The sequence below is a fragment of the Citrus sinensis genome, chromosome 7, assembly GCF_022201045.2.
Source record: "Citrus sinensis cultivar Valencia sweet orange chromosome 7, DVS_A1.0, whole genome shotgun sequence".
Lineage (NCBI taxonomy): Eukaryota > Viridiplantae > Streptophyta > Magnoliopsida > Sapindales > Rutaceae > Citrus > Citrus sinensis.
Window position 1 is genome coordinate 16,839,412 of NC_068562.1, and position 20,158 is coordinate 16,859,569.

A 20,158-nucleotide genomic window follows, 5' to 3' on the forward strand; every position below is an offset into this window, starting at 1 on the left:
GCAAAATTTGTCCGTGAAAGCTGAGTTTCGGCGGAACAAGATCAACAGCGGCTGTGAAGTTTCGGTAGAACAAGATTAACTGAGTATTTGTTTCTATATTGCATTTTGAATGTTGATTAATGAGCTGGGCATTTGTTTGTATATCCCAACCTTATACTGCAATGCTTTTACAAAGGTTGAATTTGGAGATGCAGAATCCAGTACTCACAATAAATGAATCTCAAATTAATAATTTTACCGCGAATTAGGAAGTACAATCAACCCAGCATAAGAATCCAAAACTTTAAACCACCACAGTTTCCTCACCTTATCTGCTACAAGCATAGCATGAAGATGAACAAAAGCATGTGAGGCATCACCCATAACAGCCTCTTTAGACAGATTCTGCAGCTACTCATATCAGTCAGATATACATGTACAAGTGCGTGGGTGCGTAATCTTTATGAATGAGAGGGAGGGAGGAGGGTTTTTTTTGCAGAAATAGATTTATGAAGATAAAGAAATAGATTTATGAATGAGAGGGAGGGAGGATGGTTTTTTACAGAGTGTTGCACCAGTTTGTGTAGTAATCTTTGAAGGTAAGTGTTTGCGATTTCTTGCGGGAGAAAAGAGAAGCAAAGGATCTTGGCATCTTTGAAGAAGATGATGATTTGAACTTGATGTGAGCAAATTTGTTGTTTCTTCATAAGCAGCCAGAGAAAAGGATACAGGAAAGAGTTAAGTGAAAGATGAGAAACGAAGAAGTAAAGGGGAAATAGGCAAGCAAAACGCGCCGTTTCTTGGCTTTAGTTGTGAAACGTTGCATTTTGAGTTTTCGAAGCTTGATCCGGAGCAAACATCATTTTCCAAAACAAAATCCCACCAAAAGCCAACGTACAAGAATCAATTCCACCAACCGCATGGAACAGCGAGACTTAAGAATAACCACACTCCAACAAAGATTTGGAGAATAAAATAAGGTGGGGCATGTTAGATGGCTTTGGTTCGTGTGACCGTCTCTCTCTCTCTCTCTATTTGTTTAGTTTATTTCATTTTTTTAATCAATTATTATCTTTGCTTCTGCTTAATCCATACATGTGTGTTCACATCTCTCTAGGATAAAAAGAACGATGATTTTGATTTTGTTTGTTGGTTTTGGAGTTTTGGATTTGAAATCTCTGCTTTTGCTTTTTAGTGTGCTTACATAGTCATTATGATAATTTCGCCTTATCTTTTTTGATAATTGGGTAAAAGTTTGTTTAGTCCTCATAATATATGAGGTTAGTGTCTATTTAATCCATATATTTTTAAAAACACTTCAAAACGTTTATATTGTTAAATATTGACACTCATGCCATTATTTTTTATTATTTTTAACTTGTTTTTATAATATTACACTCTTACAATAATGTTTCTTTTTTAGATATTAATAAAAAATTAGATTATCGAATTAAACTAAAAAATAAAACAAAAATAAAAAAGGTATATATTAATTTTTGTAGAAGCTCATGTATGTCTAAAAAATTAATATTGTAAAAAAATTACATTATCAATTTTTTTAGAAAAATTAATATTTAACTCAAGAGTGTGTTCCACAAAAATTAATATATATTTTTATTTTATTTTATTTTTTGGTGTTAAACTGGTAATTTATTTTTTCTTTTTAATAATGTCTAAAAAATTATTATAATAGGATAATATTGTAAAAATAAGTTAAAATGAACAAAAGATAACGGCAAGAGTGTCAATAATTTAATGACAGAGATGATTTGAGGTATTTTAAAAAATATAGGGACTAAACGAATACTAACTTTAAAATATAGGGACTAAACAAACTTTTACCCTTGATAATTTTTAAATCATTTTTCTTACTTTTGAATTCTAAAAGTAATTAATTTTCTTCTCAAAAAAGTATTAATTTTAATTATTGACCATCGCCCACTTGTTAAAGTATAAAAACATCCTTTTTTTAATATTTTTGTTGACTAAAGATTTCAACTCTAAAAGAAATACTTTTTAAATTAACAAAAATAATAAAATAAAAATGACGCAGTCCGTAAAATTCAAAAAAGAAAATTGCCTTGGCCACACGCGGCCATGGATTTGACTCCCAGGTTGCCATGGCCGCACGCGGCTAAGGCTTTGGTTCTAAGCCACCACACTTATGGTTTCTTCAAATATATCGGACCCGATCTTAGGATCAGATACTCCCAAACTTTAAGGAGATTAGGCTCAAAAAAGTTTCTTAATTCATCGGTTATGGGTTTTAAGAAACATAGTTGCGCTAATTAAGAGCATCGAGAGCTAACTCGAATGGGTGAAAGGCATGAACTGAAGGATTTTACTGAAGCAGTTCATATCAGAAATAGAGCTTCGAACAGCTTTCGTGCTTTGCCCCATTTGGTCGAGACCATAAGCCAAAAACAGAGAGTATATTAGAAGCCGTCTCGTACAACAAATACAGAGCTATTGAAGCGGCTTGAATTATGAACACTCAATGGAATAACTAAAACCAAAGCAATATACTCGCCAGGTGTTGCAGTTACCATGGGCGGATTCACCTTAGGACCAGTGGGGACTTAAGCCCCCACTGGAAATTTTTTTTTTTAATAATTAATTTAGTTTTCTTAAAATTCTCAATAATTTTTTCTAAAGCCCCTGTTGATTTATAAAACCCCCAGTGAATCACTATAATTTTTTCTAAAGCCCCCAGTGAATCTGTCTCCGCCCCTGCCAGTTACCATGGATTTAGTTCCCATGGCAGCGCGTGAACATGGATTTGGCTACCATGCCGCGCACAACCAAGGGTTTGGTTTCCATGGCTGTGCATGGCCATGGGTTTGGTTTCTATGGCCACGTACTGTTAAGGGTTTGGTTGCCTTGGCTGCGCGTGGCTATGGGTTTGATTGTGTTGGCAGCGTACGGCCATAGATGGGAGAGAAGCCAAGGGTTTGATATTTATGGGTGCAAAATGGTATTTTTTCATTTTTTATTTTAGAAAACTTAGAAATATTTAGGCCATTGAAAATTAGCCTACATAGAGATTTGACTTCTTTTTTTTTTTTTGGTTAATTGACTGATATGAGAATGTATAAATATCATTTTACCTTTTTGGCATTAAAAATAAATGAGATAACAATTTTTAATGAGTAACTTGATGTATTTAAAAGTAAAGGGATAGTTTTGATATTGTCAATTCACGAGAGGTATGGGGAAATTAATCCTTACTACTTATGGGTCCTTTAAACTTTGCTTTTCTTTTTACCTTAGTTTTGTCAATGCTCATCCACATATAAGATACGAATTTTAATCTTCAAAAAAATACTTTTATATTTTATTTTCCCTTGATTCTTTTTTTATTATTTTGTTTTACCTTGATCCACATCAAGAAAAATAATTTTGCTTAACTAATCTGTGTATTAAACAATACTATGGTAGAAAACAAAAAAAAAAAATTATTAATATCCTAGAACAAATATAGAATTTATGATTAAACCCGTTCAATATAAAATTTTCCAATTATTTTCAATACGATTACTTTATTTTTAGTTGATGGCTGACATTTTTCTTCGTTTAATTAAATTAAATGAATAAATTTTTTTAATGATAGTTTAATATTGATTTATAAGTTTTATGTTATTTTGGCATGTGTTTACTTTTTTTATAATTTTATAATATCAATTTACTACTCTTATATTAATTTACTTATTTTATATTCTATATACTAATCTATGTAATTTATAAAATTTATGTTTATCTCAGTATTAATGCCATAATTTTAGTCATGGAACCGTAGCATTTCCCTTATTTAAAACATGATGTTTATATGCTGGATGGATCGTCTTCAAATGCAAGTCATTTTCGTCTATATGCATAAATTAATGAATTTGTTCCCTTGTCTGGGTGCTTATATGTTGGATATATGTTCTTTCATAATTGCAAGATTGAACACTAATTAAATGAGAAATAGAAAATTCACAATTAGGTGCTTTTTTTTAAATTACCCTTGTTAAAAAAATTTAATTATGAAGTAAAACTTAATAATATGTAGTAAATATAATTTTTAAATAATAATTTAAAAAAAAAAGTAAAGATGTTATAAGTTTTTAATCATAAAAGTGGTGGATCAAATTAACTTAGTTTTTAAGTTACAGTAGCTAATATTTACTAAATAAATTCTAAACTATAATTGTCCAACCTCAATACCAAGCAAGCTTTAATTGAGCCGAATCAAGTTGGAATTTCTAATTTGCCTCACCTCTATTTGAAGTTTCAGATTTTAGTTTCAAAATATCCCAACTCAATTGAACTAATTTGGATTCAATTTTTCTCTAAACTAGAGATGCCCGGCAGGCTAGCTCCACATGGCATGGCACGGGCATGTCACACATCCAAATAGCACCATATGGCACAAGAACATTTTGATAGGACACATGGCGTGGTAGGCATACACACGACTGAGTTAGGCTGAGAATTTTAAGTACTGGGCCTTGAAAGCATTGTGCTCTTAGAAATGTGCTAAAGAGACACGTGAAGAAGGTTAGGGATAAGCACGTTTTATTAGTGGGCTAACACATGGCTTGCAAGGTATTAATAGCATGCTGGCCAAAGTATATTAAAGTAAAATCTTATTTTGAAAAATAAATTTAAAATTTTATGATTTTACAAATAACTTCAAATTGAATCTTTTAATGTATATTATTAGCATAAGTTTTTCAAATTCATTTAATTCTCCGTTTCATAAAAAATACTCTAATTGTTTTATGTTTATAATCTATAGATAATATCATGATTTTAATAAATAAAATTATATATACCATGATTTTATATATGTATGCATTAATTTATTTTGAACTATGATCTATTATTGATGACTCTATGCAAGTTTAAGTTAACAATTAACCCTTAAAAAAATTTATTATTATTGTTGTTGTTGTTGTTGTTGTTTATTAAAAAAGAATTATAATACTGTAAAGTTTAACTTAATAGTTAGTATTATATTATCTTATTATTATTAGTTTCTTATTATTGAATATGAATTTTAATTTTAAAATGATTAGATGGAATTTGACTAAAAACATGTTGACTCAAAAAAAGTACATAGATTTAAAAAGAAAAAAACGCACTAACAGTTTAGTATGCCTCCATAAGAAAAGAAAAAAAAAATTATTATACTTGTCGTGCCAACCCACATGTCCTTATAGGCCTTCTTTTTTTTTTTTTTTTTTTTTTTGAAGAGAACTATTGCTCATGCTATTTATACCATACAAATTACTGAAACCCATTTACATCAACTCTAATATGCTATCGCTCAGATTTTTTTAACCCTCTTAAATATTCGAGGAACGCCCAAGTCCACTCCTAAGAAAAAGAGTGTTTTCACTTAAGCTCTGAAACTCCAAAGAAGAACATCCCTATAATGCGCCTGCGGAGACTCGAACCGCTTCCCTCACATTTGTGAGGGAGTAGTTTTAGCCACCTGGGCTAAGCCCAAGTGGTTCATAGGCCTGCCTTTACCAACATGACCCTTGGCCATCTCTAATTTAAACCAATCCAAACCGATCTACACCTACTCCATTGCATGTAATTATCTCGTGAGTCATGACAATATATAAGTATACGGTGACATACACATAAAGCTCTGGCTACACTTCATTACGTTACGCTTCCAAGTTCCAAAGGCTGCTAGTGCTGCCATACTACAGTGATTATCCAATGAAGTTTCTTTTTCTATGAATACAAGTAAAATTGACTTAAAAAATTTCTTGCAACTTTTCTTTTTAGCTTATAGTAGTAAGCTATCTATAACTATCAAAGTCTAGTCTTTTCGTTCATATTGCCCACAGGAGGCATAACCACTCGTACAAGCGATTTTGACAGGCTCCACTTGACATTTGACAAGTGCATCTATAAGGCACAAAATTTTGTTAATTAATTAATATTAAAAATTTAAATTTTGTAAGTAAAAAAATAACAAATAAAATCATATTAGGCTGTTATATAATATGATTTATAATAATTACAAATCACGTGTTCGAACATTTCAAGAGTCGTATGGAGCATTTACGCCCGTATTTATGCATGTTAGTTTATTACTTTGTTATAAGAAATAAGAAGAGTAAAATACTCCTTTTTTAATTGTATTTATTAAAAGATAAAGAATCGTTAAATTTAAATTTATTTTTTAATTCTTGAGCAAAATATTTGTTGATAATAAATTAAATTTAATATAGTACATATTCCATTTAAACCTTTGTATTTTTAAGTCTAAGTTTTCTTTCTCTTATTAAAAATATAAGAAATTTATCATTGATCCAACATTAACAATTTAAAATCAATTCATTTTCTGTTGTTTAATATAATATAATTTAATTGTAAAATTGTCAATAAAAAAATTGAAATAATAGTTCTTTATAGGTAATCATTTAAATTACAATAGTCCCCTTCTCTTTGGCATAATTATTTTATGAGCAGTTCTATTATTTTTGTTTGCCATGGGTACTTCTGTCATTTTATCATATAACACACAATTTGGCGCCAAAATGAAGCACCTTTTAGTAGCCAACGGCGGCGTTTCAAGCTTGTGGGAGTGATGTTTATAGTCAAAGAGAGAGAATGAGTGTTTGTTTTGTGATCTCATTTTCTCTGCTGTTTGTGTTGTACTCTCGTTTTCTCTGTTATATTTTCACCTCTTCAACGTTTTCCTTTACCCTTTGCAACTTCGATTTTATTCCCTGGAAATGGCTAAGCTCCTGCTCTGTCTGATGGTTTTTTCTTTAAGTTTTGGAACTTTTACCGCCATTGATGAGCCAAAACAAGAAAGAAGAAGTCTTGTTCATTTCAAAAACTCCCTTCAAAATCCTCAAGTCCTTTCTGGATGGAACAAAACGACTCGACACTGTCACTGGTTTGGAGTGAAATGTAGACACAGCCGAGTCGTCTCTCTTGTTATCCAAACTCAGTCACTCAAAGGCCCTGTCTCTCCTTTCCTCTTTAATCTTTCGAGCCTCAGAATCCTTGACCTCTCCAAAAACCTTCTCTTTGGTCAACTTTCTCCTCAAGTCTCCAACCTTAAACGTCTGAAAATGCTGTCTGTGGGTGAAAACCAGCTGTCCGGTTCTATCCCGAGTCAACTCGGTTTGCTGACTCGGCTCGAAACTATCTCGCTTCGTTCCAACTCTTTCACCGGGGAAATGCCATCTGAGCTTGGGGACATAAAACAGCTCAAGTCCCTCGATTTTTCCGGCAATGGCTTGAATGGAACAATTCCGAGTCGACTCGGTGACTTGACTCAATTGCAGGACTTGGACCTCAGTGACAATCTTCTCTCAGGTTCACTCCCTGTAAGTCTCTTAAAAAATTTACAGTCTTTGAGTTATCTGGATGTTTCAAATAACTTACTGTCTGGTAACATTCCCCCTGAAATTGGCAACTTGAAAAAGCTCAGTGACCTTTATCTTGGCATAGGTCCATACCAGCTGAGCTTGGTAACTGTAGGAATTTGAAAGCAGTGGTGCTTTCTTTCAATGCATTATCTGGGTCGTTGCCTGAGCAGCTGGCCGAGCTACAAGTTTTTACGTTTTCTGCTGGAATGAACCAACTTTCTGGACCATTGCCTTCTTGGCTGGGGAAGTGGAACCAAATGGACTCCCTCTGGCTGTATAATAACCAGTTTGTTGGCCGAATCACACCAGAGATTGGAAATTGTTCTATGTTGAAGTACATTAGTTTGAGCAATAACAAGCTGTCTGGTCCCATACCAAGAGAATTGTGTAATTCAGGATCCCTTGTGGAGATTAATCTTGATGGGAATATGCTTTCAGGAACTATTGAAGATGTTTTTGACAGGTGTACCAATCTGAGTGAGTTGGTACTCGTAAATAATCGCATCTCTGGTTCCATACCTGAGTATATCTCGGAGCTGCCATTGAAGGTTTTTGATCTTCAATATAACAATTTCACTGGTGTAATACCAGTGAGTCTGTGGAACTCGGAGAACTTGATGGAGTTTAATGCAGCCAGTAATCTGTTAGAGGGTTCTCTTTCCTGGGAGATAAGTAATGCCGTTGCTTTGGAGAAGCTTGATCTTAGTAGCAATATGTTAACAAGGCAAATACCTAAGAAAATTGGGAATCTCACAAATATTCAAATTCTTAAGTTGAATTCAAATTTTTTTGATGGGATTATTCCAATGGAATTTGGAGACTGCATTTCACTTAACACATTGGACCTGGGAAGCAACAATCTCAATGGGTCAATTCCAGAGAAGATTGCAGACCTGGCTTAGCTACAATTCTTAGATCTTTCTCATAATAATTTATCGGGGCCGATTCCTTCAAAGCCTTCATCCTATTTTCATGAGGTCAATATACCTGATTTAAGTTATAGCTAGAATCACGGAAAGTTTGATCTTTCATACAATACGTTGTCTGGTCCAATACCTGAAGTACTGGGGAGCTGCGTGGTGGTGGTATATCTTCTACTCAACAATAACATGCTCTCTGGTAAGATTCCTGGATCACTCTCGAGACTAACAAACCTTACAACCTTGAACTTGTTTGGGAATCTGTTAACAGGTTCCATTCCACCGGAATTTGGTGACTCTCTCAAGGTTCAAGGCTTGTATTTGGGACATAACCAGCTTACGGGTTCCATCCCTGAAAGCTTAGGTTATTTGAGTGGTTTGGTAAATGGTAAGGCTGAATTTGTCAGGGAATAAATTATATGGTTCAGTGCCAACTAGTTTTGGGAACTTGAACGGGCTCACCCATCTGGATTTAAGCTGTAATGAGCTTGATGGTGAGCTTCCTTAATCTTTGTCACACATTCTAGGAATTGTGGGGCTTTATGTTCAATCCAATAAGTTTTATGGTCCACTAAATAAGCTCTTTTTTTAAATTCAGTTGCCTGAAAGATTTTAATAATGAACTTGAGTAATAATTTCTTTGATGGGGGTTTGCCACAGTCTTTGAATAACCTTCCATGCTTAACAAGTGTGGATTTTCATCTAAACAAGTTTACAGGAGAGATTCCTCCTGAACTTGGTAATCTTGTGCAACTGGAATACCTGGATTTTTCAATGAACATGCTAGATGGACATATTCCAGAGAAGTTATGTAGTTTGCCCTATCTGTTATACCTGAATTTGGCAGATAATAGATTGGAAGGTGAGGTGCCGAGAAGTGGTATTTGTCAGAACCTCTCAATAATTTCACTCACTGGGAACAAAGATCTCTGTGAGAAAATTATGGGTTCAGATTGTCAGATTTTGACCTTTGGTAAATTGGCCCTGGTTGGAATTGTTGTTGGCTCAGTTCTTGTCATTGCAATTATCGTCTTTGTGCTGCGGTCGTGGATTCAAAGAAGCAACAGGCAAAGTGATCCTAAGGAAACTGAAGAAAGCAAGCAGAACAGTATCTCTGAGCAAAATAGAAAGAGTATCTCAGATCGCAGCAGCATCGCGTTAATGGAGCATTTGAGCATCAATTTAGCCATGTTTGAGCCAAGTCTGGGAGGAAAATGTTATTGGAGGTGGTGGCTTTCGAACTGCATTCAAAGGTACTATGCCTGATCAGAAAACAGTTGCAGTCAAGAAGCTAAGTCAGGCTACCGGACAGTGTGACCGAGAATTCGCTGCTGAAATGGAAACCTTGGACATGGTAAAGCACCAAAATCTTGTGCAGTTGCTTGGTTACTGCTCAGTTGGTGAGGAGAAGCTACTTGTTTATGAGTACATGGTCAATGGAAGCTTAGATGACTGGCTAAGAAATCGGGCTGCATCTCTTGATTGGGGCAAACGCTGTAAAATTGCATATGGCGCTGCTCGTGGCATATCATTTCTTCATCATGGCTTCAAACCTTATATCATCCACATGGATATCAAAACCAGCAACATCTTGCTCAATGATTACTTTGAAGCAAAAGTTTCAGATTTTGGGCTTGCTCGATTGATCAGTGATTGCGAGAGTCATGTAAGCACTGATACAGCAGACACGATTGGCTATGTTCCCTCGGAGTATGGCCAAGCTGGGAGGGCTAACGAAAGAGGTGATATATATAGCTTCGGTGTTATTTTACTTGAATTGGTGACTGGAAAACAGCCCACAGGACCTGAGTTTGAAGATAAAGATGGTGGGAACTTGGTTGATTGGGTGTTGCTGATGATGAAGAAGGAATAGGTTGATGATGTTCTGGACCTTATAGTACGTAATGCAAATTCAAAACCAATGATGCTTAAAATGTTGCAGATTGCCACTGCTTGCGTCTCTGATAATCCTACTGTGAGGCCTAGCATGCTTCATGTGCAGGAGTTTCTTGAAAATATTATAGTGGAAGAACATTCAGAAGAGATTAGAATAGAAAGGGGAGAATCCTCTGGTACTAAGGATATATATAGCAGAGGTAAGTTTGAAATAAATTGCAAAATATGTAGAATGAACTTAGAATGATAAGCACCAGAGTTCCTGCTGCTAATCTAATCATAATTTAGTTTCAAAAAATTTTTATTGTCAATTAAAGTCATTACTTGGGAGCTTGGGAACTTTCGCAATTCCCCTGAAAGCTACACAAAAAATCTACTCACATATACAATGTCCTAACTAGATACTACTCAACAAAAAAATCCCTTAGTATAAGCTCTATTTGCTGAAGTTTTTGTTATGTTAAAACATGCAGGTTAAAAGTGTGGATGTTATTTTGCTTCTACCAGAGATACCAAAGTTGGTTCGTTTTCAGTGGAGTTGATTGTGCAAGAAAGTGCTGTGATTGAGAGCGAAAAAGAAGTATCTATGCTAATGTGTAGTGAAGATGATAGAGTCAACAGAGGTAAACCCTGTCAAAATATTTATGTTTGAGAATGTAAACTGCTAGTGTCAATGAATTGTGACTACTACTCTATTACTGCAACCAACCTAAAAAATGGCCATTAATGTCTTTGTGTCTTCTGTCTCCTCTTAGCCTGAAATATGACATAATGAGATCAGGTGGGAGAAACATTTGTTACCAACACCAACCAAGTTCACAAAACCTGTTATGTCATATGGCCGAACAGATTTGTTTAACAATGATATAGTTACCTATACTTTGCAATATCACATTTAAGCATTTAGGCCAAAATTATTGATATTGTAGCCTAATTCATAACAGTTTAGAGAATAGTGATCTGTGTAAGGTTAGCAGGAAAATGACTACACCACCAGCAACAGGATATCCTGTAAATATAGAATAAATATCAGCTTGCATCTTGCATGACTTTATAGATGCTTTTGGCATTAATAGTGACTTCAGTTTTGGGAGTAAAGGGGATGTGAGCTAGAAGTAGGTAGAATATGAATAAGAAGGATTGAAGTTTTAATTGGAGAAAGATATTGACAGTGACTTATGAATTATTCATTTGGTTTCTTGGTGGCCTTTTCATTTATATAGGTTTAATTGGAATAAGAAATTTTAGAATAAGTTTTATAGAGGAGTGGGGTTGGTAATGGTGCAATTATTAATCGCCTAGAGCCATTTGGAAAGTGAGTATTTCTTTTCTTCATCTTGTTATGTTGTTGAGCTTTGAAGTGTGATATGTGCAGATCATTATGTACTTTTAGACTGTGGGGCAGTACAGGCAGATGCATCAACTGTAGACCACCTTGCCTAATTGGAGACTCTAATGTAGGGGAGCACACATTAGGGGGAATCCATAATATAATGGATGGCATCAGCTTAACCTGATGCTATTGTTATAATGTTTATCTGGATCTTCAAAATTTCTCTCACTAGAGCAAGTTGCTATGATTCAGACACTTAGTTAGAAACCGTGGATGAACTATGCAGCAATAAATCATCTTTAAAGGATAGCTTCTGGTAGTTATGTTTTTGTTGGTGAATCATTGCGTATTTTTTTTAATACAATTTGAGTAAAACAAGACAGGACTTAGCTGTAGGGTGCATGAATTTATTTCACTTGGTCGTTCTTTTTGTTTCCACTTCTCCCATTTGGATGTTGCTCCATAATTGGAGTCAAATGGCCCGTTCTCAAACTATATAATCAAAAGATGGCTCATAACAGCTACAAGCTAGCAAATTAATGAAATAAATGCAGCTTTTAAGTTTTCAAATTTTGAATCTCTTCGCATTTCGCTTTGCAGGTAACAGTAAGGAGAAGCCAAAAGCTAATTGGTAAGATCACAGCACTTCTAAATTTGGTAAGTTTTTTAAAACAGACCATTCTTTTACATTGAAATGTTATTAGTTAGGTTCATATTTTTGTTCATTCATATTCGTATGCCACTCATAATACCATTCTTTTGCTAGACCCTCGTTTATCGTTCACACGATCGAGTTCTTACAATTCATAAGCACGCAAGACTAGAAGGAGAGAAAAATGAAGTTAAAATGAAAATCTTGTTCAACATTCAGTGGCTGCTTTAACCAATTGCTGGTTTTTCATTGGGGTAAGTAGACATCAGTCCAAGTTGTCAAGTTATACAGGTTTCTTTTATCCATGACCAGTTTTACTTTCCATTTTCTAGGAACAAACAAGTTGACAATATTATAGCAGTTCCTCCTTGTTGGTATTGTAGGGGGATACACTTTTGGTCTAGCTTGCTAAGGATTAGCAGTTGCCGATGATTAGTCTTTCAAGATTCCCAATTGGTTTGCACAGTCATCTTCAACACTCTGTAGGCTTGGTTGCTTGGTCGTTTTGATTTGTAGACTTGTAATGGTTTCAGAGATTTTTGTTGTTTGAATAGAAGGGTGTTCCTTTCGGGAAAAATGGAAAAAAGAAAAAAAGAAAAATAGAGCGATGTTGGCTAAGCAAGGTTGGTGATTGGTCTTTGAACATTCTTTGGTAGCTCGGGTGTTGAAAGCTCGATACTTTAAACACAAGTCTTTTCTTACTGCCAAGCATGGTCATAACCCTTATCTTATGTCTGGTGAAGTCTTCTATGGGTACATGGTGTTCTTGAACGGGGTATTCGGTGAAATATTGGGTGTGGGTCACAACTCACAAGTGGATGTCTGTCATCGCAATTGGATTCCACTGCTCAATTCTTTTTGCGCAGTCTCTAGTGCCTCGCTTTGATAAAAAAGTCTCTCCTATACCGTTGGATGGTAATCGTTGGAATGATTCTTTGTTGCGGGAGCATTTTGTGCCTTTGCACGTCCAATATTCCCCTGCAGATGTGATGTCCATTCCTAGAACCACATATTAAATTGTGACCCTCGGCCAAAAGGCATCTGTAAGAACCTTTTGAATCAAGCAGTGTGAGGATTCAAAAGGTTGTCAGCATCTTACAGACTTGCACAGTTACATTAAGTTTCGTTTCGATTTCCGTGTTGTCCTTTATTTGTATTCATCAAACCCTTTCTTTAAGTCAAATAAGTGTTAACTAAATGAACCATAACCGTGTAACGCTGCCACAAAAAGAATTTGACCTCACGAGGAACATTGAGATGCCAGATCTTATTCCGATCCCTTGAAGAATTACTAGAACTTTTTACAGCATCCATATTCTCCCAAGCCAGAGACATAAGATGCACTAATTTAACGGTATAATTGCCATCCTTCGTAAAATGGCATAACACCTCATCAACCCTTGGAGACTAGGCACATGAATTTGCAAAATGGATTCAATAGCCTACAAGAGTTGATAGCAGACTTGCTTGACCTATTGAAAGAAATGCCAGTATAGACTTATGGTACAAGGTCGGCTAGCTAAAGGCTTCGGTTCTAGGCAAGGATCCGCCAGTAGCAGTTCATTTCCCAGTTCCTGTTGAAAAAACATGCACGTGGCATGCAAAATCAAGAAAGCATGCAATTTTTCAAAGAGCTACCAAACATTTGAAGAAAAAATAAAAAGTTGGCAAATTTGTCAAATTTGCCAAATGGACAGCATTGACAATTTGCTTAGGTTATGTGGAATAGTAAAGGGGTTGGTGCAATAGTGCCATTGTTTTCCCTATAAATAGATGGCACTTCTTCCATTCATTTGCATCCCAAAAAAATTGTTAGGCTTATAAGTTTCTAAGCTTTTGAGAGAAGTGAGAGAAGTGTGTCTGGGGAATTTATTTTTCCTGCAGAGTGTGAGAGTACTACGTATATTTGGGTTTTTGGGAAGTGAGATTCGTTACTCAAATATTGTACTCTATTAATTGTTAAATAAACAATTATTCTTTCTTGCCTCCGTGGATGTAGGTTTAATTACTGAACCACGTAATTCTTGTGTCCTTTATTTTTCTATAATTATTTGGTGCGCTTGATTCCGTATTCCATGCACAACAAGTGGTATCAGAGCCGACGGTTCGTACTGGGGGGGATACGGTACTGTTCACGTATATGGTACTATTCACGAATACGGTGGAGACGGCCATTTGTACTTGGGGAGACAGTCTATTGTAAGTAGTGTGTATTTTTGCATGTCTAGAAAAGTTCTGTCCACAAAGGCGATAAAAGTCTAAGGATTCTAGTTTTTAATTGGGACCGAGTTCCCGTCCAGTCTCCTGGGAACTTTCCTGATGCATTTATTCACACAAAATTAACATCATAGAGACTATTTTTCAAGTGGAAATAATTCGTTGAGAAAATGGTAGAAGATGAAACTTCCAGAATTGGGGAGAGATCTACCGAGACTATTTCAGGAGACACTTAAGGTGGGAGGCGAGATTTGTCAAATCGCTATTCAGCACCTGTTATAGGAGGCCAGAAGATCGATGTTGAAAAGTTTGATGAGAAAATCAACTTCGGCATGTGGAGGCGCGAAGTTATGGATGCCCTTATTCAAATCGATCTCGATATTGTTCTGAAAAATAAAAGACACTTGTATGATGAAGAAATTTGGGATCGTATCAACGAGAAAGCTTGTGGTTAGATCAGATCTTGTTTGACTAAGGAGGTGAAATACTTGGTGAAAGATGAGGAGTGTGCGGTGACTTTGTGGCATACATTAGAGGAGAAGAATCTGTTAAAAAGTCCTAAAAATTGTCTTCATGTAATGAGCCAAGTATATGGTTTTCGAATGAAGCCTGGGGTGTTCATGCACGATCATGTCTCAAGATTTGAAAAGTTACTTGCTGATTTGAAGAATCTTAATGAAGATATTAAGGATGAAGTCAATGCTATGATTCTGTTACACTCACTACTAGAGGAATATAGCAATTTTGTGACTACTTTGATATATGGGAAGAGTGTGATTGTTTTCAAAGATGTTTGCACAACATTGACTAACTTGAAGATTCAGAATAATGATAAAAATTCCGAACAAGCATTGTCTGAAATTTTGGTGAGCAGAGATTGGGCGATGGAGAAAAAGAAAAAGCGTGGTGGAAAGAATTCTCGATCCAAATCGAGAAACAGAAATCTAGCTCGAGATGAGTGTGCCTTTTGTCATGAAATGGGTCATTGGAGGAAAGATTGTCCAAAGGCTCAAAAGAGAGATGGGAAGAAACCAGTAGCAGCAAACATGGCACGGAAAGATGAGGACTCTGATTATTCACTAAGTATCACTCCTGCAATATATGTGGCTAGTTCAAGCGAGTGGATACTTGATACTGAAGCAACTTATCATTTGTGTCCTATTAAGGAATGGTTTACAGATTTTTGTAATTTGGAATCCGGTGAAGTTGTGATAGGGAATTATCAACCTTGTCGCACAATAGGGATAGGAACAATTCGGCTCAAAATGTTTGATGGAATGGTTAGAGAACTCAAAGAGGTTAGATTTGTTCCGACTTTAAAGAAAAATCTAATTTCTGTGGGTGCTTTAGAAGCTAAAGGCTACAAGGTTACCATTGAAGATGGTATAATGAAGTTTACATATGGAGCTATGGTGATTCTGCAAGGGGTTCGGCGTCACAATCTGTACTATTTGAAGGGAGGTACAACTAATGAAGCAAATGTTGTTGAAGCGCACAGTGACACCACCAAGCTATGGCATGTACGACTGGGACATGCTGAAATACTAACTAGGCAACCCAAGAGGGAGGTGAATTGGGATTTTAAAAAATTATCCTAGGCAAACCACACAACAATTTAATCTAATGCCTTAATAAATTCGAAAACAATAAATTCAATAAAAGCACAATAATAAATGAGTAAGGGAAGAGAAAGCAAACTCAAGGATTTTTACGTGGTTCGGGAATCCCCGTCTACGTCCACGCCTCCAAGCACACCGGGCTTGAGGATTTCACTATCCAAGCCTTTCCAAGGCTTCAAATGTTTACAATTGACTTCAAGGTGTCAATGAACTTTTACAACAATGAACCTTTACAACAAGAGATTATATCTCCAATCTCTTCACCCCAAGTGTTTCTCACACTTGTACTCTCACAATTTGATGAGAAATAAAAAATACAACAATGAATCTCTCTTTAAGAGTAGATATACAAATTGAAGAACAAAGATGATTTAATGAATGATGATTCACGAAGTTGAAGCTCAATATATGTTGTGTGCACTTGTTCTTGCTTGCTTGGATCTCCCAAAAATGAATTGGTTTTGAGTTTATATAGTTTGAACTCAAAAACTAGCCGTTATGCACATTCTGGGCGTATTCGGTTTGTCGTTTATGGAATCCGGTAAGCCGGATTTATGTTACCGTTAAGGCAAAATTTTGAATTTTGCCTATTCGGCTTGCCGGTTACGAAATCCGGTAAGCCGTTTACGTTCTGGATACATTCTGCCCAATATCCGGTTTTTCAGTTTTTATATCCGGTAAGCCGGATGCTACAATAACTTGCACTGTGCACTATTTTCTAAAATTATAGTTTGACCCCAAAACTTTACAAAACTATATTACGACCCAAAACGTTATGAAACTTTGCAAATAGGTCCAATTTTAGAATTTCTAAGTAATGCTTTGTTAATCCCAAAACTTTATGAAATTATGATATAGCCAAAAATGTTATGACACTTTTCAAATAAGTCATTTACCAAAATTTCAAGCAATACTTGTTTATTTCAAAGTTTTCAAAATTCTTTCAATTAAACCATAAACTTTGAAAAACAACCAATTTCATAAAATCATTTTTCCATTAAATATGAAACATTTATAATGTGAAAATAATGATTTATTTAAAAAGAATAAAAACAATCAATTTCATAAAATCATTTTTTCGTTAAATATAAAACCTTTATAATGTAAAAATAATGATTTATTTAAAAAGAATATTAAATAATTTGATCTTGTTTGTTATCATCAAAATCAATATTATGGAAACATATATGTTAACACATGCTGGAGAGAAGTCTTTGCAAACTCTGATGAGGCATGGACTCTTAAAATGTACTAAAACCCGTAAATTAAATTTCTGTGAGCATTGTATAGTAGGCAAGAAAACAAGGGTCAAGTTTGGTACAACTAATCACGATACTCGTGAGATCCTTGAATATGTTCATAGTGATGCATGAGGACCAACCAAGGCTGTATCAATTGGTGGAAGCCATTATTTTGTTACATTTGTTGATGATTTCTCTAGACGTGTGTGGGTGTACACCATGCGAGTAAATGATGAGATTCTAGAGATTTTCTTGAAATGGAAGAAATTGGTGGAGACTCAAACTGGCAGAAAAATCAAAGTATTACGATCTAATAATGGGGGTGAATATACTTATGATCCATTCTTGTAAATATGCCAGAACGAGGGTATTAAAAGACATTTCATGGTGAGACATACTCCGCAACAGAACGGTGTGGCTGAGCGTATGAATCGTACTTTATTGGAGAAGGTACGGTGTATGTTATCTAATGCTGGTTTAGATAAAAATTTTTGGGCTGAAGCTGTGAGTTACGCAAGTCACTTGATAAACTGATTGCCTTCTGATGCAATTGGAGGTAAAACTTCTATATAAATGTGGTCTAGAAAGCATGCACAAGACTATGATTCCCTTCGTATATTCGGGTGTCCAGCTTATTATCATGTCAAAGATGATAAACTGGATCCTCGTACTAGAAAAGCTATCTTTGTGTGATTCAAAGATGGAGTAAAGGGCTTCAAGCTTTTGGATCTCGAAAATAAAAAGTTTGTGTGTAGCAGAGATGTCACATTTGATGAAGCTTTAATTATAAAAGCTTCAAGTTCTCAGCAGGTGGAGAACAAGACCAAAGAGGTATTGCAGCGGGTGGAGTTTGATGTAACTCCATATGTACTAGTTAGTTTTACATTAAAGAAGGGTTCAACTATGGAGGTGACACCTAGAGTTGAAGAAGAGATTGTTTCTTCTGATGTCCCACAAAATGAAGAAACAATTGATGATGTAGATAATGATGATTTTATAACAACAAGGAGGCCAAGAAGAGAGATAAAGAAACCTAGATGACTTACTAAAGATATGGTGGTAGCCTATGCACTTCCAGTTATTGATGATGACATCCCCAACACTTTCGATGAAGCATTACACAGCAGTGAAAGTGATCAGTGGAAATTAGCCATGAAGGAATAAATGAAATCTCTCCATCAAAACCAGACTTAGGAACTTATAAAGTTACCAAAAGGGAAAAGGGCTATTGGCAATAAATGGGTCTACACTAAAAAGCAAGGATCTTCGAATCAATCAACTTCTTGATACAAGGCAAGGCTCGTGGCAAAATATTTTTCTCAGATGGAAGGTATTGACTATAATGAAGTTTTCTCTCCAGTTGTAAAATATACTTCCATTTGTATTCTACTTGCCTTAGTTGCAGAATATAATTTAGAGTTTGCTCAATTGGATGTTAAGACGGCGTTCTTACATGGAGATTTGGAGGAGGAAATCTATATGATTCAGCCTTGTGGTTTCAAAGTTGCTGGAAAGGAGAATCATGTGTGTATGTTGATTAAATCTTTGTATGGACTAAAACAGTCGCCAAGGCAGTGGTACAAAAGATTTGATCAATTTATACAAGGGCAGAAATTCACCAGAAGTGAACACGATCATTGTGTTTACTTTAGAAGACTATTAGATTGAGCTTTCATCTATTTGTTACTCTATGTCGACGATATGCTTATAGCTTTGAAGAATAGAGATGAGATCGAAAGATTAAAGAAGCAGCTGGCTTCTGAGTTCGAGATGAAAGACTTGGGTGATGCACAGAGAATACTTGGGATGAAGATTCGTAGAGACAAGAAGAATGAGAGCGTATGGTTGACTCAAAAGTCTTATTTGAAGAAAGTGCTAGAAAGATTCGGTATGGATGACAAAACTAAACCGGTATGTACAACTCTAGCTCCTCATTTCAAATTAAGCTCTTCTTCATGTCCTAAATCTCAAGAGGAGCGCGATTACATGGCTCGTGTTTCATATGCTAGTACTGTGGGTAGTTTTATGTATGCTATAGTATGTACAAGGCCCGATATATCTCAAGCAGTGAGCATGGTTAGTAGATACATGCACAATCCGGGTAAAAGTCACTGGCTTGCAGTAAAGTGGATTCTCCGATATCTGTATGGGACAGTTAATGTTGGATTATTGTACATAGGGATGGCAAAAATCCCCACGGGGACGGGTACCCTCGGGGATTTTTTCCATTCGGGGAGGGTATAAGGATAATTTCATACCCAATTTCTTATTCGGGGAAGGGGACGAGAAAATTTTTTTACCAAATTTCTTATTCGGGGAGGGGACGGGGATGAGGTGGAATCCCCATCCCCTACCCATTTCCCCATTTTAATTTTTAATTTAATTTTTATTTTTTAAAATTACTAGTAAATAAATTATAAAATTTGAATTATAAAATTATAAGTATTGGTAAAAATAAAAAATATCAAAATATTTATATTATTAAACTTTTAGGCCTAATTAACTAATTAAAGTCCTAAATTTTTATTTATGACATTAAAAAGACCGGACAGATTCTATTAGCCCAAAACTTTTGTTTTAATTTTAATATTCATTAAATATTTTAAACTTAAATCTATTTTTTATTTATCTTAAATCTATTTTTTATTTATCTTAAATCTATTTTTTATTTATTTTTAGATGTTATAATTGCCCACAGCAAATCATAATTTTAATATCTAATCTAATATAATATTTGCTGTTAATTTGCTTCGACTTAACTATTGTGTTGTAAAGGGAATAGTCCACATTTATAAAGTGCCCATGCCACCATTGAAAAGTTAATTTTGAATCTAAATTTGATTTTATTTGTAACAATTTTGTATTAGACTATTAATTTGTTCATGATAGTTTGTATCCCTTGCATGCTGCGTTACT

General features: G+C 35.1%; 1 pseudogene; it reads left to right on the plus strand.

Moving 5' to 3' along the window:
- The first annotated feature begins 6,719 nt into the window (after positions 1 to 6,719).
- On the plus strand, positions 6,720 to 19,313 carry LOC127898845 (leucine-rich repeat receptor protein kinase EMS1-like; annotated as a pseudogene).
- The last annotated feature ends 845 nt before the right edge of the window (positions 19,314 to 20,158 follow it).